Here is a 23,529-nt window from a genome sequence, read left to right as displayed (position 1 = left end):
CAGTCTATGAATGATCACGGGACCATCAAGCTGCTGGGCAGTACTCTGAGTGCTTCACATGGACTCATTATTTTTTTTACAACTTCAGGAGGTAGGGACGATCATAATCCCCATTTTATAGAGGGTCAGAGAAGTCAAGGAACTCATCTAAGGTCACACAGCTAAGCAAAGGATGTGGACTTCTCCCCAGGCCTCCCCGCTCCAGAGTGACACCACACAATCTGTGATGTTACGTGGGCCCAGCGGCCAGCAGAGGGTAAGCGTGGACTCTTGGCTCACTCAGGAGGATTCCCACTGCCTCCAGAAGGGTGATTTTATTGTCTCTCTGAATTAAGTTTCAGTCCCCAGGACATGGAACCAAGCACAGTGGCGTACATTTCCGCCCGCTCCCCACCCCCAGGACCGCGGGATGAGGCAGGCTGGGGAGCTGGCTGCCCATGGCTATTCGGGTCAAGCTGCAGTCTCCAGGCCAAAGGAGCTGGGGGCAGGAGGGGCAGGAGGGAGCTCCATTCCAGAGCATCGGCCAAGTTCTCTTAGGCCAAGGCCAACTGCAGAATGACAGCCACCACCTGTCCCTCCTGATCAGGGAACCGTGGGGGCAGAGGGCCACGCCAGAGAGAGAGCAAAGCTCCTCTGCCTAAAACACATATGCCACCCTGGAGCATTCCAGGGGACTCCAGGCCGGGCAGGACTGCCCTCCTCAGCCGGTCACGCCTGCGGCATCCCCTGAGCACTGACTCATGCTGAACCCCAGGCAGCAGACCCCGCCATGCCCTGCAGCGGGGGGTGGGTTTACAGGCACTCGGCCACGGAACACTTTAGCGGGAATGAGCTGTTTGACTTGTTTAATTGGGAGCTGCCCTGGCCAGTGCCGGAGAGCCCTTGTCCCCAGCAAGTGGGGGTCAGAAGTAGGGGACAGTGAGGAACCCACATGCTCCCTGGTCTGAGACCTCCTGCAGCCCCATCCAGGATGGACCCTGCCAGCCATGTCACTCTGGCAGGTGAGAAGTGGGCTTCAGTCCCCCTGGGCCTGGGCGTGCACCTGCACCTGGGCTGGTTCCTCCACAGCCCCAAGCCAGGTACTCCCAGCTTAACTTGAATGTCCCAATCTTGGGATTTTAGATAAAAGGTCATAGAAAACAATATACGGGATGGTCAAGAACGCAGCTGTTGGAGCACACAGCTCTCATCTCCAGCCTTGAGTCCTGGGTAAGTCCTGGGTAAGCCCCAGCCATCGACACTGTGGGCCCATGAAGCCATCTGTGGGGTCAGAATTGAGGACAGTGGATAACCCCAGGGAGGGACAAGGGGTGGGGGCGGGGCCCTGGGGATGCCCCACCCCTGACCTGGGTGCTGGTTGTAAAGGCAGGGTGCCTTGTGAAGCTGCTTCAAGCTGCACCCTGTTCTTCCTGCACTCTACAAGGTACCATGCTGCTTTTCAATTTAAAAAATCGACAGGTAAAAGCCTTTGCCAGGGGACACATCCGCTGGCCTTTATGACTGTCCTCAGTTCAGCAGGAACTCTGCATCTGAACAGGCAGGCCATGTCTCCTCCTGAGCCCCTTCCCCTAGGCCACATCTATATAGCCACCCCCAAAGTCACGATGGCCTCTGGAGGCTCCTGGCAGACTCAGCTCCTCACCTCCAAGGCCTCCAGAGCTGCTCACGGACTTCCACCGACCCCTCTGAGCCTCTCCTGTGTGCCAGCCACTGATCTAGACGTGAACAAGGCTAACTTCTTTTAAAAAGTTCATTTTGTGGGCCTAAAGGGAAGGGACCGAGTACCCAGGTGGTACAGTTGCCATAAAATGTACTCTTAACAGCACTGCAAGGTTCAGCTGAGGGCAGAGGTTCCTTCGGGCCTTCGAGCTCCAGCCTCTCTGGAGTAAGCTACCAAGTCCTGGCCAAACGGAAGCCCAAAGCCTCCTCCATGTTTTTTCCCTGAGGATTTCTTGAGGTAATGGCACAACAGAACTCTCAATGTGAGTTCCAACCTTACTGTGTGATTCTGAGAAAGTATCTTAACCTCTCTTGCCTCAGTGATCCCATTTTCAAAATGGGAGAGATGATTACTTCCTAGGGTTCAGGAAGGATTACATAAAATGGTCCAGTATGATGTTGAGAACAGTGCCTGACGTAAAATAAATGCTTAATATTCTTGAGCTGCTACTACTATTCTCAAGACTTCTATGACTTCCCAGGGATTCGCCTCCCCCTCTGAGCCTTTCCATGAAACTCATCCCAGTCTCCTTTTCCTCTAAAAATCCAGATACACAAAGCATTCACTGTGGTCTCCACTGGCCAGTTATCTCTCTGTTCCTCACAGGAAGAGCTGCAGAAGAGCGACGGATGGAGAAAGGGATTGGAAAACAGGATAGGGGAGAACGGAGGAAAGAAATCACCTGCCCTGCAGACCTTATTTGTGTCACTGGCTCCCACCAGGAGCCACCCTGTCCAACATGGCGGCCAGAAGCCCTTGCAGCTACTGGATGACTGAAATGCAGCTCGTCTGAATGGAGCTTTGCTGCAAATTAAAACGTACACCAGATTTCAAACTGTTATTAAATAAAGAATGCAAAGTCTTGATTTTGGAGATATTGTGGTTAGGCGGCATTACGTCCAACATATTATTAAAATTAATCTCATCTTTTTTTCTTCTTTTAAACTTTGCTACTGGTAAATTTCACATCACTCGTGTGGCTACAGTCCCTTCCCTTTCTATTCAAGGCAGTTTCTTCCCTCAAAGAACTTTCCTTGTAGCTCACAAGAGAAAATGTCACGTCTCAGTAGGTAAATACATAAATTTCAATTTGTGGAGGTCAAAACTCGTCCTGGGAGGGGCGGTGGGGCTTGCCTGAGGTCACACGGCTGAAGCAGGGGCAGCCAGCACCCACCTGGATGTAACCAGATGCAGGGCCTAACTTCCTTCCCCGACACTAATTCACCTAATGCTTTGCATCTGCTTATGGAACTAGCACCTCTGCAGGTCACCGCCCCAGGAAAAGACAAAGGGCCAGTATGTCATCACTTGCCACCGGGCTCACTGATGGTGGCTGTGTCTAACAGGGCAAGACTCTGATACCTCACTGCGAGACTCGCTGCAACGGGGGCGTGGGTAAATGTCTGCAAGATGATGTTGGCACGCACGCTGTGCAGACGCCTTTGCTACCTGGCGGCATAGCGATCCCACCTTTGCTCCTGTTTACACGCAGTGCAGCAAGGGACCCGGGCACCACAGGGCCACTGCTCAGGAGCGTCTCCACGAGCCCCGCCCCAGGAGCCTTCTGCAAACTGACAAGGAATCCTCCCGAGAGCCCACGAGATATGGACCTTCACCCAACTCTGCAGATGAGGAAAGCAACTCACGGAGAAGGTCAGTGGCCTGCCACTGTCACCCACCCAGACAGCGGCAGAGACAGAGTTAAAGCTGGTGTGTCCCACTTGGCAATTGCAAACCTGCCTTCTTCTTTGTGTCCCCACCAGTGGCCCCCAGCTCCAGGTCCAGGAATGCCTTTTCCAACCAACCACCCTGCAACGTGGGACTCAAGCTGCCTTCTCCATAAACTCCTTGTTGCTCTCTCCCTTCTCATGAAACCAGCTGTCCCTTCCTTCAGTCACCCGTGAATTAAGACTCTGTCCACCCTGCACTGACCATGATGCACTAGAGTCCCTTGCTTCCCTATCCATAGCCCCCAACACTGTGCACCTCTTCACAGGAGGCTAAGCCTGACTCCCCAGGCCTCCTGGACCCCTGGCACAGTGTCACACTGTGTTGGGAATCACCCAGCGCAATCTGTGGATTAGATGAATGAGACGGTCAGCCGACCCACCCCTCTGGATACCCTGCTCCTCGCCGAGTCCCCTTCCCAACCAGCTTTCCTCCTCCAAATTCCGATGTTCCTCCCCACGGGTGGTGTTTCCACCCATCTGTTTGCCTGGAGGGAGGCCAAGTGCATTGCTTTTGATGGTAGCCTGGTAACATCAATTGTCACCTCTTCATTTTTATTAATTGCTGGGTTAATCAAGCACTTCAAATTGTGTCCACCCACGATAACATGCTCTTATTTCTGCAGTGGCCAAGAAAACAGGTTTAAGCTGAAGCAAAATAAAAAAAAAAAGTCCTGCAGCCTTTAGGGCCCAGCACAACTGTCATATTTTCTAGAATATTTGAGCCCAGGAAAGGCCAGGTAGAAGGTCTCAGTCAAAATCTAATCTATCTCCATGTTCCATGGAGTCAAGAGCAGAGGGGATCTAACCTAGGGTGTGACGTCTCCTCGGCCCCTGACGGTCCCGTGAGCTGCTGTCCTCAGGCCCGTGTTCCACAGATCCCCAAAGCTGGAAGAGACGGGAGATCAGGGCTGTTCCTTATCAGTGCACAAGTCACAGCCCGTCCCCACCATGAAGGACCAGAAGTGCCCACCATCAGCTGATACAGATCTTGTCTTAAATCCTAGAAAAATTGTCCATGTGGACATGGTCACTCTGCTTCTCTTGCTTGTGTCACAGACGCTCTTGGTGTGACTGCCCTGCTCCACCTCCCACCTGCCCCACTGCGTGTCACGCTGTGCACTGGGAGCACAGCAGCAGAGGGACAGAAGAAAAGGAAGGATGCATTCCGTGTGTCACGGTACTTTTTATTTGAAGGCCTGCTGCATATCTCTAAGGTGATGTACTCGGGTCATCTACTGCAAAGAATCAATGTCATCCTTCCAAACAGTCCCCTTCCACTTTCCAAGTAGCTTTTCTTTTTTTTCCCCCAACTTTCAATAAAGATGCCACGGAGGCTGCCAGGCCAAAGCACGATGACATTCCCTGACAGGCTCCCATATGGAAGCTCGAATGTTCCAGATGCCTTCCTGTGTACCAGGTTTCCAGAAGCACAGTTATGAGCCCCCTGGGGCCGGAAAAGGAGCGTCACACACAGACACGCGGCCCGGCTGACAGTCTGGCTTAATGAGCAAACTACTCAGGGCCCGCAGCAGGCCCGGGCCCAGGGGGTCCCTGCACGGGGTCACCAGGTGAAGTCACTTCCAGCTCTCCAAAGGAGCAGGTGGAAAATTCAAAAGAAATTGGAGCATCTGGAGGGAGGGCGGGTCTATACCTCCCCACCAAGAGGACTCTGAGAAGCCGGGGGTAAAAAAGCACCAGCACTAAGCACTACAATGGAGTTTCTCAAACGCAGGGAATAAACGGATCCTTTTAAAGATGGAGGGGAGCCTGGCTGAAAAGCACAAGTCTTATTTTATGAAAATATGTTTTCAATGGCAAATTAATCAGGGCAATTTTTTTTAATGTCATCAAAACATAAATGCCCAATTTAATTAGTTCTGTTGAATTAGCAGCGCTCTCTCCTAGGACACGCAGCATCGAGATCCAGGGATCGCACTCGAGGAGAGACCCCAATACAGACAGTGTTCCACCCTCTTAATCCTGGGGTGTTCAGGAAACAGGCTTCACGGTATCACAACAAGGGTTCAAGAGGCTGCTAAAGGAACAGGCGCCCCAGAGTGTGGTGACCACTGAACGGACACTCAGTGGTACAGAGGACTTGTATCCCTGGTAGCAGGTGGACACTACACATGTCCTCAGGTGACCCTGCGCCCAGCACAGACAAACTCCGTGGATTGAAAGCCTCCGACAGAACCTCGGTCGAGTGGGTAGCGATCCACGCCCCTTCTCCCCAGCGAAAGGGCCCCCTTCAATTCTCTCTGTCCTTCTACTCAGTGGAAAAGGCCGGTGACCTTGGACCCAGGAGAGGCCTCTGTTGAAGGCCAGTCTGACTGTATCCAAGTCATGCCCCACCGCTCCCACCTCTGCCCTCCGGGGGCGGGGGGAGGAAGCCCAGGGCAGCCGGCAGACTCTGGGCGGCAGGGGTCCTCAAAGCTCAGGAAAAACAAAGATAAAATTCAGCAGGGCAGCAATGGCTCCGTCACTCATGAAGCCTGACCCGCAATCCTGATCTCGTCATAGGAAGGGAGACTGGGGCTGGAATTAAGGTACTTTGCAAGTGAAAGTTTCATGCCTTCCACAGAGTAGCAAAACGCACCTGATGATCCCACGTCGACCCCCCCAGGAGCCCGTGAGATGGGCTCCCGGAGGGCAGGGGGGGCCCTGCTCACACAGGGACCAGGACTCCCAGGACTCCTGCTGCGCCTCCCCCTTCTTGTTCTAATCACCCTGAACTCCACCGAGGGGCCCAAACTACGGGGGCTGGCAGGCAGGCAGAGGGAGCGCTCCTAGTGTATCAGTCTGGAATCCGATTTTTCTCACACTGGATCCCAAATCCCTCCTGCCCCTCCTCAAATCCACAGGGCGAATTACGCTGCAAATGGGAAAACTCCTCCCGCTGGGCCCGGATTCCAAATCAGAAACAGGGGCAGGCTGGACCAGAACCCTTCAAACTCCCGGCCTCCAACTCTGGAGGCTCCTGTCCAGCAGGCAGCGGCTGGGATCTGCTTCAGCCTCAGCAGCGACGCACCTTTCAGCAGGATGAGATGGCAGGGGCAGCGTGACAACCTCCAGCACCAGGAGGTAAGTAAGGGAAGTGCCCCTCCGCTCCTGGGCGATACTTGGCTACCGTGCAACTGTGCTGGGACGTGCCAGCAACATCATCTCCGTTGTAGAGCTGAGAAAATCAAAGTCAATCAGCTGAAGCGACTCACCCCAGGATTAGAGAGAAGGTAACTCTTCGTCGATGCCTTAATAACCCACCCTGGCCCGAAACACCCTCATCTTCTGTCTCAGTGACAGCAAGCCCCTCCTCTGTAGTCTCTTTGCTTATATTTTGCTGTCTATAGGCAATCAGCAACCCAGGAGTAGCCAAGCAATCCTGATAAATACGAGCTGGCTCCTGCCTCTCTTCCAGTGCCCATGAGACCCCACAAAAATGGGCCTCGCCTCCTCTCTGACATCATCTACCACGACTTTTCTGGGGATTCTCTCTCTTCCAGGCATATGACCCCCTTGTGGTCTCTGACTGAGCAATTGAGAAGTGACCTCAGGGCCTTTGCGCTTACCTCAGCCTCAGCTCTTTCCCCAGATAGCTCCATGACTCATTCCTTCTTATTCTTCAGGTATGTGTTCAAACCACATGCACAAATCCCTGTTGACCAACCTACTAAAAACAGCAAGCCTACCCCACACCCCTCCCCCCAGCCATGGTACTTGTCATCAGAGGGGGACAAATGTTCTCTTTGTGCAGCTTGTTCATCTGTCCACTTCACGTAGCTGAAAAGCTACCGGAGGGAGGGACTCCTATCACTGCATTTACCAACAGCCTCTCAATCTGCTCACTGAGCAAATGAAGGTGTGGAGGCCAGTCCACCAGAGTTGGTCCCCGCTGGCCACTCTGCCTCAAGGAGGAGGCTGCTGGCTCAGGGAGGGAGCCGGGGTCAGCCCCAGCCAACGCCAGCTCCCCAGTCACCCCTGAGCTCCCTCTCCAGGCTGCTGGGAACACAAGACTTCAAAGTCACTCTACATTTGCAAAGGTCACCGGGTGGCCCTGTGTCACACCCCTTTCCTCTGAGTGTGCCCTTCACATGGCTCTCCAGGGGACAGGCAGCCGGAGGAGCTGCCCACGTGTCAAGCTCCACACCCCTCTACAGCCTCACACGGTGCCTGCCAAGCAAGGGCCTGCCGTGGGGAGCCTCGTGCCACCGCCAGGCACCGTGAGTTTGGCTGGAATGTCACAACTCTGCTGGGGACAGTGGGAGCCCGAGCAAGGCCAGACTGGGGAGGCCCGGAGAGGCCAGATGCCATGATCTGCAGAGCTGCCAGATGCTCCAGGTCACTGCTTAGTGCTGAGGGCGGCAACTCACCTGAATCCACCTGCCCAGGGAGGGGAGGGCAGGCTGGGGCGGGGCCTCCCACCTCCTGTGTGACCTGGGCCTGCGCAGCCTGTGCACGTGCTCCCAAAGACAACCTCCTCTCCAAGGGGCAATGGCAAGCCCAGAGTTTCCTGACTGCTCAAATCCTCTCCCCCTGCCCTGAAGCTGGGATCACTGCAGCTTCTGAAATGCGGCCAAGCACAGGGGCAGTGTCACCCAGGCCTGGGATAGCACTGACAACACAGAGGCTTTCCACAGGGAAAAAAAAGGGGGGGGGGGGGTGCTTCAACAGAAAGGCGGGGAAGACCTTTGGAGGCCCAGGCGCTACCTGGGACGTGTGTGAAGGCTGAGCTGGGCGGGTTTGGAATGATATTCATCATCTGATAAACTCACTGATCCCCATTTCACCCAGGCAGAGACCCAGGCTCAGGTGAGAAGTCATCCACTCAGATCAGAAAGTGAGAGCGGCCCCTGCCCGCGACCCCGGTGTGCATGGCATGAGGATCGCCTTCCACACAGACGCTGTGCTCCTCAGGACCAACAGAACAGCCCCAAGGCACCTTATGTCAAGCTGGAATCCTGACTGACCCTCTGTGGTGGGGACACGGCAAACGCAGGCTGACTTGAGCCCAGGAGCACAGCGTGGCAGACACTGACTTTGGGGTGGCCAAGGGCCTGGTGAATTCCCAAGTCCCAAGTTCACATGCACTCCTCAGGCTGTCTATCTTGCAAACCAGGAATGGCTACGGCACAGCAACTCCGCAAGGTACCCACTGAGGGCCCTGTGATACAGAGACAGCAACACAGGGCTGGTGTGCCCTGCAACCTGCAAAGGCCATGCAACCAAAGGTGCAACTATGACGAAACAGAAGGCTGAGTCCACCCAGAGGCTCCCTCCAGGTCGATGCCTAAGCACGACCTCCTAGCCACCTCCCCCTGGAGCCTGAGTCTCTTGATACTATAAAAAGACATGAAATCCAGAAGGTTAGCCCTGAAGTGCAGGGTCCCTCCAGCTGAACATCTCAGGTGAGTGGCCAGGTGCAGGTGCAGGCTGTGTCACTTTTCCTGCATCCCACGGAAGCTGGCCGAGGATGGACCTGCGCCCTGGTGTTCAGCCAACAGCCAAACAGATCCACTTCCTGCTTTCCATCTCTTGGCCCTCAGGACTCAGTCCCTGCCCCAAGGGCAGCCCATCCCTCCTACCCAAAGTTCCTCCACCTTGAGTGACAAGGGGTCACTTTTAGAGAAAAGGAACTGGCAGGGAACTCTAGTTTTGACTTGTTTTTATTTCAAGGTTATTTCAACAGTAATATAGAAAAATATCAAAATTTAAAAAAAAAACCTTAAATTCCAAATAGGTATTGAACACTAAGTCAGTCACTGTGCTGGGTGCTGCAGAATAGAACAGGTGCGACACCCCCTGCCCACAGGAGGCTTCCGGTGCAGAGGGGAGGAAGAAGTTCGCCAAACCGTTTCCCAAAAGCCTTAAAAACCCACTGAGAACACCTCCTGACAGGTCTGTACACACAGCCCAGAGAGGGCAAGTGCTGACCTGGGCAAGGCGGTGGGGAAGGCTGACTCGGAACCTGGGTGACAGACGGCAGGGGGGAGTCTCCAGGCTTGGAGGAGGCAGAAGTCCACAGGAAGGGAATCCACTGTCTGCAAATATCAAATGAGGTCTGCTGTGGCCTGAATATCTGAGTCCCCCCCAGAGTAGGATGAAATACATCCCCAATGTGGTGTGGCGTCAGAGGACTCTGGCCCGCCAGGTCATAGGGGTGGAGCCTGGTCCTATAGCCTGAGCTTCCTCCAGGACCCTCCTCACTTTCCCAAAAGAAAACCACAGGTGTCCAACCCTGATCAACCACAGGTGCCACCTGCCCCTCCAATGCTTCCAGAGCTCCTTTCAGAACGTCTCGGTTCTCCTGTGAACTCCGGGACCTTCCCCCAAGCCCCGCCTCCCGCCATTCATTGGGAACGAGGCCGCTGGGCACTCCCTGCTCATCCTCCGGTAGAGCTGTCAGGTTGGCAAGCGCAGCCGTCCCGACGATTTCCGTGGCAAAGGTCCAGGAACAGGCTCCCTCCTGGGCTCCACGGACTTTTGTGCTCTGACAGCTCTCCTCGGCTCCGCTGTGACATCTTTTTCATGGGGAGAAAAGAAAGCATATCCCTTGAAGTCCACCCATCCGTAAGTCTGAGATTTTGGAGCTGGAATAATTTGTATCCGAGAAATGGTTTCTTTCAATAAACCTCTCTTTCTGGGTCCCCTGTGAGGTTCCAGCAGAGGTGTTGAGTCACACTTCTCAGAGAAGGGCCTCCGTTAGGTACACTCATGTCAAGGCCATTTGCTGAGGGGACATGACACCGGGAGGCTGGCCCTGGGCTTGGTGTCCCACAGGGCTCATGAGCAGGGAGGAAAGAAAGAAGACTGCACAGCACTCACAGGGGCCTCCATTCCCAGCCTCCACGTCCACTCTATACACTTTACAGTGAGACAGACTCACGCTGGGGCTTTTGCTACATGGAGATGGGACCATGTGAACTGGGGCTGGAATGAAGAGTGGTCTGGAAGAACCAGCACAGAGGGGCAGGAGAGGCGTGTGCAAGAGTCTTCGTTCATCTGCTGTTTCCTGAGTGCTCGGAATGCAGTTGGGAATCAGGGCTGCACCGTGGTCCAGGATAGCGGACACCGTCCCCGCCCTGTGCACTGTGCGATCTCACGGTGGGCAGATGAGACACACGTTGGCAAATGAATTACCAGCATCTCGGTGCTGCAGGCAGGACCCTGGTCTCTGCCCCCTACGCTGGGAACCGGCTATCCAGCCCTCCCCACCCAGCTGACCGGCAGTTTTTCAGGACTGGGAGAGAAGAGCAGAGGCCAGCTCTAAAAAGAAGTGGATGGGGAACTAGCAATCCACGTGCACCTGCCCATTTCCAGGCCCCAAGTTAGCAAGGCTGAGGGCCAGCCGAGCGCCTCATTCTGCAGTTCAGATCCCAGGGTCTCCCCCACAGCTGGCCCAGTAGCCATGGGAAGCTCCCGAACTCCGAGGTGCCAAAGTGGAGGCCACCACCATGTTTATTCCATCTCAGAGTGTGATGTGAGGATTAAAAGGGTCAAGTGAATTGATTCACACAGAAGCAAAAAAAAAAAAAAAATGGGTAGCACACAGTTACACAGTTGGTCCTAAAAAAAAAAAAAAAAAAAAAAAAAAACTATTAGCTTTTTAAAAAACTAACCTGCACAACCCTGTGATACAGATTTTATGCCTATTCCATGTTTTCTTTTTCGTATTTCTTTGAAGAAACCGAGGCTCAGAGAATATAAAAGAATGTCACCAGCATCTCACAGGGGCACGTTGGAGCTGAAATGCAGATCCAGGCCTGGGTGGAGTTGAGAATCATCAGTAAATCACTGCAAAAACCGAGAGCCACAGGGAATCACTCTATGATGTTTGGACTGTCATGGGCTATTTCATATTTATTTTATATCTGCAGCATTCCCAGGTCCCTTCAAGGCATCTTTATATTGGTGATAAGCCCATCTTCTCAGGCAATGATTCTCCATTTGTTCAGGACAAAATGGGCAGTAATTCCTTTTGGGGTGCTGCCTCAGTTTCCCTAATGCTGGAAAAAGAGGGTTTGAGATTGCGGAGGGAAGTTTATTATCACAGCTGCTCTGAAGACTCTCTGCCCCCATCTTCCTCAAGCAACAGCTCAGAGCATCTGCCCTGACCCAGAAGATACCTGGGGCGCCAGGGAAGCACACAGCAAGCCCTTTCCTCCAGCCGCATCCAATTCAGACTCCTTATTCAGACTCCCTCGGAGCTGGCCCCTCCCAGAGACGTTATCTTTCCGGAACTATATGAAGGGTCCCTCCTCTAGGTCTCCCTGAAGTGCTTTCAATATCTGTGCCAGTGGATTTTGCTTCAGGAATTCACCTCCTTCCTAGGTTATGACAGCCACACAGACATGGGTGAAAGGCACTTTTCCCTCTTGTTAGATCTATTCCATTCTGCAAAGCAGCCTTCTTTTGAGCACCTGCTGTGTGCAAGACATTGTGCTATGTGATTCAAAAACGAATTGTGAGGATGTCAATCGTGACAGGGACAGGGGCAGGGAGTGGAATGAGACTCTGATGTCCCTGCATAATTTCAGCAAGTAACCTTCCCCCTCAGGCTTAGCTAATTTACCTGGAAAATGGAAACAACATTATTAGCATTTATGACCGTCAACACAATGATGATGATTTCATAAATTACAAATATAAAATGCTTAGCAACCATCCCTGGCACACAGTAGGTACATCAGATCTATGTTGGGTGACCCTTTGTGATAAGCAGTGCAAATTCTAGCTATTCCCAAAGGGGGATGTGGCTCCCAGACATCAACTTAGCTTTAATTTTTAAGTCTTTTTTCTTTTTTTGGTTTAATGAAAGCAAAGTCATTCAACATTTAATGGGAAATAGGTACCAATGCATTGGCTTCAATGGGGAATCAACTTTGAAATACCATATATTAATCCAGAATCCTGGTCAACATTCCCCTATTCTGGGCTTCAATAACACTGTCTCAAAGGCCACCCCCCCACACATGAGGTCTCGGATCAATCTTCCTGCAGACTCTCTTGACTGAGTCCTCTCACAGGCCACTTGGAACTGTATCTTGTTTGGCACTTCATGATCTCATCCTGACCCTCCCACCAACATCACCCAACTCTAAGACTTCTCTCCAAGGGGACCCATGACGGAATCCTATCCATATCCATCGTGTCCCTCATGGGTTGCATAACAATGCTGCTGAGGAACCAGAGTCTTAAGGCAACAATCGTTTCTTTCTGCTCAGCATCTTCAAGTTGGCTGGGACTCGGGGGATCTCCAGGAGGCTTGGTTTCTCACTGAAGCCTCTCAGGTTGGCTGGAGGCTGTTTTCCAAGCGTCCAGGGCACGCTTTCTTTTTGTGGCAAATGCAAAGACACATCAAAAAAAAAAAAAAAAAAGAAAGAAATGCTTCAGATCTTGTCTGGTACAGGCTCCAGACTCCCACCCCATCACCTCCACTTCATCCTACAGGTCAAAGCAAGTCACGTGGTCCAGTCCAAAGCCGAGTCAAGGAGATCGGGCAGGAATTCAGAAAACTGTGAAGAATGGAAGCCATTAATGCAAATAGCCTATCACATCCACCACCCGGGTGCCTCATACATATAAAATGATCATTAGGCACTGAATAAGTGAACAAGTGAATGAAGGGAATGAAGACGGAGCCCACTTCAGAGCCCTGTCAGGACACATGCCAATTTCACCGGCAGCCACCGCGAATCCAAAATGCGGCACAACGGTAGCACTCTCGTTAAATATTAGTTTGCTACAGGTCCCTAGACTCCACTCTACTTCAGCTGGAGAGGCGGCGGTTCAAAAACTTGTACGTTCACACTGTTATTTTTTTCATGGATCTGGGATGATGAAATAAATCGATATTCCCACTCACCCAGGGGAGCGTCCTGCACACGCCACACCAAGGAGAGAAAAAGGGAAACAGTTTTGCACACTCGGGGCAGCGGAGACGGGAGGGGATCCAAAAGGAGAAGGCGAAGAGGTGACTTTGAGCCCAACCTACAGTGGTTAATTTTCATTTAACTACCTAGCCGAGACTGGAGGGTGAGCAGAGGCACATTAAATTCCATGAACTTATGAAATGATGCATTATTGAAGCCACAGCAGGGGAAAGGGCTCGGTTTAGAACACATAAAAGACGAAAGTCTGCAGAAGTGTCATCTCCCGTGACAAGGTAGGGCAAAAAATCAAAAGAAAAAAGAAAAGCATTCTAATTGTGAACGAAGACACCTGCTCCCACGGGGGAGGAAAACCCAACACAAGCCGCAGCCCTCTGCATTCCCCCACCCCAGTAACGCAGGTAGTTCCTCCCAGGACCCCATCACAGAATAAATCTTAAATGATTCTCTTTCCCCTGCGGCCCCCACAACCCACGGCTACACACCACTGTTTACTCATCCCCCCCAACAAATACACACTGAAGACAAACCCCTCCATCAACAGCTCACGTTCAAATGGACTGCACAGCACATTAAAAAACATCTTCCTCTCTTACGGGAAGAAAAGCAAGCAGGCTAAAGAAGGGAAGGAGAGGGGGACTTACCAGAAAATAATAAAATAGGGTGAAAAATTGCCCAACCCTTTACTTACTGCAGCTGCCTGAGGTTCCCTGTGCTCGTGCTCAACAGGTGCTGAAGCTGACCACTAAACTAAGTTGCACAGGACACCCACAGCAGGTCCATCAGCTCGTCATTCATCCCAGCAGACACAATCACGGGCTCCCTCCCTACTCCCTGCGATCTAATCCTCCTCACCAAGAGGTACCGGGGGAGCCTGGGAAAACCCGACACCCAGAGTAACCACTAACCCTAGGCAAGGCCAAAGGTAATCCACGCAGCACAGACAGCTGCCTCACTAAGGCCTGTTGGGTGTATATGCCCAGTCCCCGGGGACCCCCTGCACCCTGTACTGTGTGCAGAGTAGGGAGGGAGCTGAAGACACAGATATGCTGGGACCTGTCAGTTCCAAAGCAAAAGCATGAGCTCCCGGAAGCCCATCCTACAGCTCCCTCTGCAAGTGCCAGTCTCCAAGCTCACAGGGTCTGCTGCCCAGTAGGGAGAGGAGCTGGGTTGGTGATGGGACCATGCCCTCACCCTGATACTCCCCCTTCTCTGTTCAAGGTCCACCATACAGAGACCCTGTGCCCCAGTGTTCTGAATCTGGCCATGAACCCTTATCACCTGGAGTTTTTGATCCTTGTGCACAGGATGCACACAAACCAACATTTGTGGTGTAGAGTGCAGGCACTGGTTGGTATACATTAAAGCTTCCCCAAGGATTCCAAAATTCAGCCAAGGTGAAACCACTGTGTCCCCTCACTCTCCCCACCAGGGCAGCCCGCTCCAGTAAGAAACCCCATTCTTTTTGGTTTATTTTTTAAGATGTTGATGGACCTTTATTATATTCATTTATTTATACGCAGTGCTGAGAATCCAACCCAGGGCCTCACACATGCTAGGCAAGCCCTCTACCACTAAGCCACAACCATAGCCCTGGAAACCCCATTCTTACCACCTCTTCTCCCCTTCTTATTTCAGTGGGTCCCCCCACTCCACCCCACCCCACATGGCTCACAGGAGTGAATGTTCAGAAACCCTGGTGGCCTCTGTTGCAGCCACTCTATCTTCCAGGCAAAACTAGAAGGTAGGACCTGTAGAAATCTCTCCATGCTCTTCCAAGGCATTGAGCTCAGGCACGCAGGAGCACAGCATGGTGTTCTAAGCCTGCTTTGGCCAGATATGAACTCTGGGTCACAAGAAAAGACACCTCACTGTGTCTTATGTAGATGGAGCCCCACGGCACCCACCTCCTCAGGACTGTTGAGCAAACACAATGAGAATCATTAATCAAGTGGATGACATATGGCAGTGCTCAAAAAGTGGCAGCAGATCTTTTTAATTTATTATGTGGGAGTCGGTCCAAGGAGAGCTTACATACCACAACGGAATTTCTAGGGCAGTTTAGCAGTTTATGGGGGCAACAAATGGGACAGAATATTTGAAATCAAGTCCACCCCCCAAATCTGCTCACTCAACCCTCTGTGTTAATGCACAGGCAAGACGTAGGGTCACAGCACTGGAGCAGGAGAGATGCAGACAGGGGTGGGGAGAGAGCTCACCTGCACAGGTAGGTGGGGGGGAACTGGTATCCCGAGCCTCCGGGTGGGACAGGCGAACCTGAGGCCGGAAGAGCACGGTAAGGAACCAAGAAGGTCAATGGGCTCTCACCATGAATGTATTCGAGTGTAACTAGAAGACAGAAAAAAGAGGCCATTCATTCTTTTGCTCCCTTCCAGAAGACAAGAAAAGACAACACAGGCCTCCAGTGATCAGGGTAGAGAACCAGAATGGAATCCATTCCGGCGAGTCTCCTGGGAGGCCATGTATCTGTCATCTATTGCCGTGTAACAAATTACCCTCGAGTTGGCAGCCTGCAACACCCTCGAGTTGGCAGCCTGCAACAGCAGACATCTGTGCTCTCTGTTTCTGTAGCTCTGGCATAAGTCTGGGCACAGCTAAGTAGGTCAGAGTCTCATAAGGCTACAAAGTGTCACCAGGTGGAAGCTCGAGGGAGAGTCCACCTGCAAGCTCACGGTGCCGTGAGAATCCCATTCCCTGTGCCTGAATGCACTGCCTTCTTGCTAGCTGATGGCTGGATTGCTGAAGCCACCCCCAGTTCTTTGCTGAGTGGGCTCCCCCCACATGATAACCTCATCAAGGCAGCAACAAGAGCCCTCAGGGACCCTGCCCGCAAGACGCGGGTCTTACAAACACAACAGGATGTGATCCCAGAAGTGGCACCCACCACCTCTGCTGCCGTCTGGTGGTTACAAAAGGTCACAAGTCCCTGGCACATACAGTGGGATGACACAAGGATGTGAACACCAGGAGGTGGGGATCCCAGGCACCCTTAGAGTCTGCTTGCCAAGTCTTTTTTTTCATGGTGGCAAAATACACACAACATAAAAGTGATCACTTTAACCACTGGAGGGTTCAGTAGAAGTCAGTTCACGTCCTTTGCAACCATCCCTACCACCCTCTGCCAGGACACTTTCATCTTCCCAACCTGAAACTCTGTTGTCCACTGGACACTGCCAGCTCCTGCCCCAGGCCCTAGCCACCACGGTTCTGCTTTGTCTCTCTATAAATTTACCTACCCTTGAAGCCTCCTTTAAGTGGAATCATGACTATGTGTCCTTCAGTGACTGGCTTACTTCGCCCAGTGTAATGACCCCAAATTTGGCATGTCATAGGGTTTCCTTCCTGCTTAGGGCTGAATAATATTCCATTGTGTGTATTTATCTCCTCCTGTTCATCCATCTGACCTCTGATAGACACTTAGGTCAGTCCCACTTTGGGGCTTTTGTGAATGATGCTGTTACGAACGCATGTGTACAAATAAATTACACTCGAGTCCCTGATTTTAGTTCTTTGGGGTATATAACCAAAACTGGTCACTGGACCAGAGTGCCAGGGACTCAGCTGAGGCCAGAATGGATGGAGGTCAAGTGGGAGACCCAACAGAGCACAGCACCTTCCCTACCGACTGGACTGACCCGAGGGGGGAAAAGGCACTTCGAGGCACTTCCCAGCTGCCCCCTGGAGTTCTCTGCCCGAACCTCAGCAGGTTACATGGTGCTTTGAGGAGTCTCGGGAGAATTTCCGCTTCCCTTTCCCAAAAGCCCAGGAAAAAGCTGAAATGGAAACCTCAGGTTGACTCACAACTGTGGATGAGACACACCCATCTTTGCAAACCAGCTGCTGCCGCTGCCGCCATCAGAGCGCAAGACAGCGTTTAAATCAAGCCCATTCTTTTGGGAAACCTTACATAGCCACTCCTCCACTGCTATTTTTACTTACCCCCAAAGCTGTAAGCAGTAAACTCACACTGGTGATGCATGAAGACGAAGTCCCAGGCATCTATTATGATTGGCAGGATGGGGGTGTTCCTCCCTCCACCGTTTTGAGGGGTGCAGTTGGGTGGAACTGAGTACATTTGCATCATCGTGCAACCCACACCAACATCCATCTGGGCGCTTCCTGACCTCCCTGGGCTGAGATGCTGCACCTGGCTGTCCCGGGGCAGCGCAAACCAGAGGGGCAGGCGGGGCCTGGGCGGGCACGGACGCCAGGATGGGTAGCCTGGTGGGGAAGCTCAGGGAGGGGAGAAGTCCCCATCTCCCCCATCCCATCTCAGGCGATGAAGGGAGTTGGGAGGGGAATGCCAATGAGCCCTACAGACAGCCCAAGTGTGGTGCTTTATTACAGAGCCTAAGTGACTGCAAACAGGCCATTATCAAATCTCTTCAGTGACAAAGCTCCGTGTTGAAGGGCACAAATAAAAATAAGTACATTAAGCACAATAAATCACAGGGGCCTGTCGTCGAGACCCATTATCCCTGGGGGATTACGGGGTTGTTCTCCTGCCTGCGCTCAGCTATTGGATCCCGGTTTCCCCCTCATTGTTTTAATATTGCAACCATTACTCTCTACGCCGCCAAGAGCCTGCTGTTTCTCTGTAGTTCTGGGTGGCAAGGGCGTAATTTGTTTTATGATTTGCTTGGGAGGGTAGCTGTTTTATATTCATCTTTAAAAGATACATTCAATAATCGCGGCAATGAGACCCTGCTTAAAAAACAAGACCGGTCCTGCCATTCCTCCTGCGTCCACGTGAGCAGAGCGGCCAGAGCGGCGGCCACCCAACCATCACCAGGAGGGCCACAGAGTCTCTTTGGAGAGTGACGTGCCCAAAGACAGCTTTAGTCTTGCTTCAAAGAGCCACTGATTCATGTGGGAGGCAGCGCAGGCTGGAGGGAGGTGGCAAGGGGCTGGGAGTCGGGAGGTCTGGGTTTTGCCATGATGCTGGGGTGGTGACCTTGGACAAGTCTCCTGATTTTCATCCACAAAATATGCCAATCAGGCCTCATGCCTTTTAAGAGCCCTAAGGATCCTACCTTTAGACAAGATGCAGAGGAGTGTGAAGCACTTTAATAATACTACATGTATTCCTCCTCTCCCAAATGGATCCCTGCTACATTCGTTTTAAGATAGGATTATGCAACCAGCCGAGACACGTCCCACCAGTTCCTTCTTGGATCCATGTAGAAACCTTCCCTTCCGCCCCCTCAGCCCCTGACATGTTGTCTTCCAAGACAGCTCGTTGTAAATTCTGTCAAGTCCTCCTCCAGTGTTATCCATCAGGAAGAGAATGGGGCACAGGTCCTGAAGGACAGACTGTGGGGGGCCACTGGCAGGACTGTCCGTTAGGCTCCTCCCCCTCAGAAGTGAACAAGGGAGCAAATCCCCTCGGCTCTTCTGCAAGATGGCAGTGTAGGCGTGGGGACATCAACAGTCCTTTCAGGCATCCCCATTTCAATTACCACATCTGAATCTCGCCACGAAAAGAGCACTTCTCGCAATGTAACGCTTCCAAGTGCAGCAGAGCGCCGGGCGGCCGTGCAGCGAAATTGATCCCGGAACTTCATCGCCCGTGTGAGAGGCAATGACATAAAACCCGCCCGACAGCGCCCCACTCTCAAAATCCTCTATAAAGGCCTCAAATTCAGAAAAGGCAAAAAAAAAAAAAAAAAAAAGTTACAAGCTCTCCTGTGCTAGAAGTGGAGCTGGGTTTTACGGATCATCAAGGCCCGTTGAGCAGCCTCTTGGGGGTGGAATAAAGAAGATTCCTTCCAACCAAGCGGTGCCTCTGGCTTTGCAAAATTTGGTGTAACAACCCAATAAATACCAAGTGGAGTTAGATATATGGTCGCTTTTAGCTCAGAACTGCAGGTGGCAAGTGGCAAAAGAGGTATTATTGCCTGGAAACATGAGGGCTACGGGACAACCCAGCCCGGTCACGGGGAACCAAGCCTCCCAGAAGAACACGGCATGCAAGCAGGGACGTGGTCTCATTCTTCTCCTCACCCCAGTGTCCAGCACAGCACCTGGCACATCACCAATGGCCAGTGCTCTGCGTTCATTGAATGAATGAATGAAGGAAAGAATCTGAGCAAACTGAGCCTGGCCCCCTGCAACCCTCAGAAATCCTGATCCAGTGACGAGAATATGCTAAGACCTGTTTAACGGAGAAGTGGGCTTTCTGCAGCACTTTAGGCATCTCCAAAAAAAAAAAAAAACCAAATTCAGATAGCAATCTACTCACTCTACCACGCTGCATGTAAAAAGGAAGGCAGAGAACCAGGTCCTTTCAATGTCACTGGAGGGTCTGGAGGGTTGTTGTGTTTGTTTTGTACCTTTTTTCCCCCCTTACAATTGCAAGTGATTAGGAAGAAGCAAAAGAGAAACACCATCAGAAAACATTCTTAGCCTCTGCCCCTGAGTGAACCTCTTTTGAATATCAAAACACAGCTTATGAAAACAAACCGATAAAACCAAAATACATTCCCACGCTCTCCATGAAAGATTCAAGAGTTGGGACAGACTTCTCAGGATTTATGTCCAAGTGACACCACAGGGCAGCAGTGAGCGGCCATCGAGCCTGGATGAGGCAGGTGACCCAGCAGTCCCAGACTCTAAGGGGCAGAGCTCCACCTCTGGATGGGCTCCCCTTCCTTTCTGGTACCCAGATCAGGAGCTCAATTCAGACAGTCAGACATCCCAGAGGACTTTTAATTAAAAAAACTCACAGAACTTATCATGTGTCAAACCCAAATGCTTATTTGATATCACATATCTGGAATGAAGAGCATCTGACATCTCATGGGGTCTCCAGCCTTCATGAGAGGACATAGACAGGTGACCTTCAACCTATGACAGGGTTATCTTCGTGATAAACCCAGTGTGGGTGAAAATGTCATATGTCAAAAATGCATGGACAATAATACTCCTAACCAATCAACCACAGCAGCTCAGCAACTCAGCTGGACAGTACAGCTGTGGACCCCTCTGAGGGAGCCCATGATTGGAAGCCACAGCTCTATGCTGCTGTCCAGCATCACAAGAGAAGGGGCGACTCCACACCAACTGGGCAAAGATCCAAATGCAACATTCAAAGTGTGATTTCTAATGAATGCATACAACTTTCACAGCATCCTCAAATCAAAAACTCCTATTAAACCATCATAAGTCAGAGACCTTGCGAGTCAGAGACCAGGTGTGTTCCAGGACACTTTCTAGATTGTGTCTGATGTTTACACTGAAGGTGGGAACGGCTGACAAACTGTGCTTCACAGAGGAAAACCAGCTCTGAGACGATGGCCAGTTTAATTGTGCCCCCCACTCCCAGCACCTCTGTAGAATGTGACATTTTCTGGAAATAGGGTCTTTACCGATGTAAACAAGTCAAAATGAGGTCATTAGGGTGGGCCCTGATTCAAGGTTACTGGTCTTTGTATAAAAAGGAGAAATTTAAACATAGACACGTACAGATACATGGCCAGGGGACAGGCGGGAGGTGTCCACAAGCAAAGGCAGGACCAGAACTGCTGGCCAACACCAGAAGCTAGAAGAAGCAAGGAAGGATTCTCACCTGAAGGCACTGACAACCCTGAGACACCTTGATTTTAAATTTCTGGCCTCCAGATCTGTGAGACAACAATTTCCTATTGATTTAAACCATCCAGAGGGTGGTACTTTGTAATGGCAGTCACGGGAAACTAACTCAAAGAAGTTGAATCCTTTACCCAAGATGAGTTAGCAAACTTCAACACAGAAATAATAATAAAAAAACAGTTTCCGTCAAAACCTCCGGACCCTGGATCCTATTCTCTCAGGGACTCAACAGCTTTCTAAGAAGACAATCCCCAATCGACCAACCCAATCTGAACTGGCACAGGAGGGGATGGGTAACACACATATGGATCTCTCGGGCCTGCATCCTCATCCCATATTAACACATGTACACTTTAATCACATCTTGTAGCGATTAGCTTTTCCAAAGCCTTACCGTTGGAAGTTTTTGGATTGTAGGTAAGCAAAAGTTAAATGGGTGATGATGGGTTTTTGACATGAAAAGACTACAATCTGACAAGCAGCAACCTACTCCGCACATCTTTTCAGCTGTGATGTTCCATTACAAACACAGACCAGACAATGAGCACACAAGGCATGTTAAAACAATAATTAATGCAGGAGCGAGAACGATGACAACTTCTTGACGAGGTAGAATAATGGACAGGTTTGTCATCGGCGCAGCCTGGAAGGGAGTGTGCTCAGGGTGAGAAGGGAAGTCATTCTGACACAACAGTGGCCTTTCGTGACCGGGTCCACGCACTCACGAAACCCTGCCCTTGCAAAATCTGTTCCCTGAGACATATGAACAGGAAGACAGGGGTGTCTCACACTCAGCACCACGAAAGCCCTAGAGAACCACTGGCCACCTAACCCTCTCTCCATGCTCCATGGAAAGGGTAAAGAGGACCAGTTTAACACGCGCTGTTCAAATCAATGTCAAAGTCCCATCATGGGGCAGCCTTCACCGCACTCCCCCCAAAAGTCACGGAACCCATTCTGCAACCAAAGTCCACTCTCCCAGTTTATCTAGGAGGCTGCCACCTGCAGTGGCAACGCCACAATTCCAACGTGGTAGCACAGAGCCTAAAGAAGAAGGTTCAGATTCTCACTATCTGATCCCAAGCATTTTGGGCAAAACCTACAACCAGTTCCTGTCACCGTACCTTGACTTCTCGCCACTCCTATTAAAGGGTGTTCCCACACAATAAGCTTTGCTTCAAACTGAACAACAGCAGTCGGCACACGGGCTGGCGTGGCAGTGGTGGGTGAGCCAGGAGAACACAGGGCTAGAGAAGAGAGCCTGGGTCTGATTGACAGGTCTTCAACATCTTAATCTTCCTGTTGAACATGTTGGAACTCTGTGCCTAAACACCCTGTCCCACTCTACCCATAATGCACGGAGGACTCACCCCCTTACCCAACCCACTCCAGGGATGTGACATAGGATCTTGAACCTAACACAGAAGGCAGAGCCAAGGGAGGGAGCAGTCCTGGGAACCTGGATTCAACCCTGCCTGATGCTTCCCTCCACTTTCAGTTACTTGAGCAGATAAAGTTGACTTGTTATTGATGTTGCTGAATATGAGTATGAATTAAGTTCCTATCATTTATGCCTCAGACAGTTCTTAATGAGTTTGTAAGATACTCTGGTATACAAAATCACACATCTAAATATATGTGTAAGGTTTCACCAAAATTTAAAGTATGTTCTCATTTTCCTGAATATACCCCATATAATTTGAAGGGTCCTTAATCAGGAGTGCAATCTATGAGCTGTAGGAGAGACTGATGTCTCTGAAATTCTATGGAAACAAATCTTTAGGCAAATAAAGGTCTAGGACAAAAACAACTTAAAACTACTTGGTAATTTTACTTCAATATGTTGGGGAAAGTATATAGGACATTGGTCTTCAAGATTTTTTTATTCTGAAATTTGAAAAACTTGTACCACCTTGCCTGTTCTTAGGCTGACATCTAGAGTTTTCATCAAACACTAAATAATTTCTAAGGATATAATTTTGAGCACATGGTAAACATTAACATTTTAAAATAAAACTCCCACATCATATTTTTAAATGGAATCTAGCAATCTGATATCCATCATTCACTTTAAAAATTCAAGCGCAAATTATTTTTTAAGTACTCAAAAATTTATAGTACTTCTTAGCGTAAGAAAGGGACCCAAATTCCCTGTTTGTAGCACGTAGTTCAGCAGGTAAAAGAAACAGGGGAAGGGGCAGCCCTGTGGAAGAGAAGGTTCTCATATTGCAATTTCAAACAGTCCCTTTCTTTGGCACCCTTGATAATTTTTATACCCAGAACAACACACCAATGTAAGATTAGTTTGAGGCAAGTGATGTACCTTTATCAAAGGTACCAATGATCTTCAAGTCCCCCTCCCCCTCACGTCAGCACATTGCCTTTATGAATTAGGAAAGGAAACTAGGAAAGGGAAAGTAGGAGAAGAACCACAGAGTAGGTAGGGGGTGGTCTCAGGATGGTCCAAGTCAAGATGGGCATGTATGTGAGGCTGAAGATCTAGAAGTCGATTTCCTTAAAACTCTGCATACCTGTGGATTCCCTGGTCCAACGTCAGGAATCACCATATTTCAAAATCAAGATA

The 23,529-nt window shown here is 50.9% G+C and overlaps 1 protein-coding gene across 4 annotated transcripts in view; it reads right to left on the bottom strand.

The window, feature by feature from the left end:
- Large1 (LARGE xylosyl- and glucuronyltransferase 1) overlaps positions 1–23,529 on the bottom strand; it is a 506,960-nt gene that overhangs the window by 471,110 nt on the left and 12,321 nt on the right. For 2 of the 4 annotated variants that reach the window (XM_077798432.1, XM_077798429.1), the window contains exon 2: positions 15,554–15,683. The exons of the other annotated variants lie outside the window; for them this stretch is intronic. The gene's annotated coding sequence lies outside the window, so the exon portion shown is untranslated. The remainder of the gene's footprint in view (positions 1–15,553; positions 15,684–23,529) is intronic. 4 annotated transcript variants of the gene reach the window in all.

Source organism: Urocitellus parryii, chromosome 5 (genome assembly GCF_045843805.1).
Source record: "Urocitellus parryii isolate mUroPar1 chromosome 5, mUroPar1.hap1, whole genome shotgun sequence".
NCBI classification, from domain to species: Eukaryota; Metazoa; Chordata; class Mammalia; order Rodentia; family Sciuridae; genus Urocitellus; species Urocitellus parryii.
Note: the sequence above shows the minus strand (reverse complement) of the source record. Positions and strands in the feature narration are given on the sequence as shown.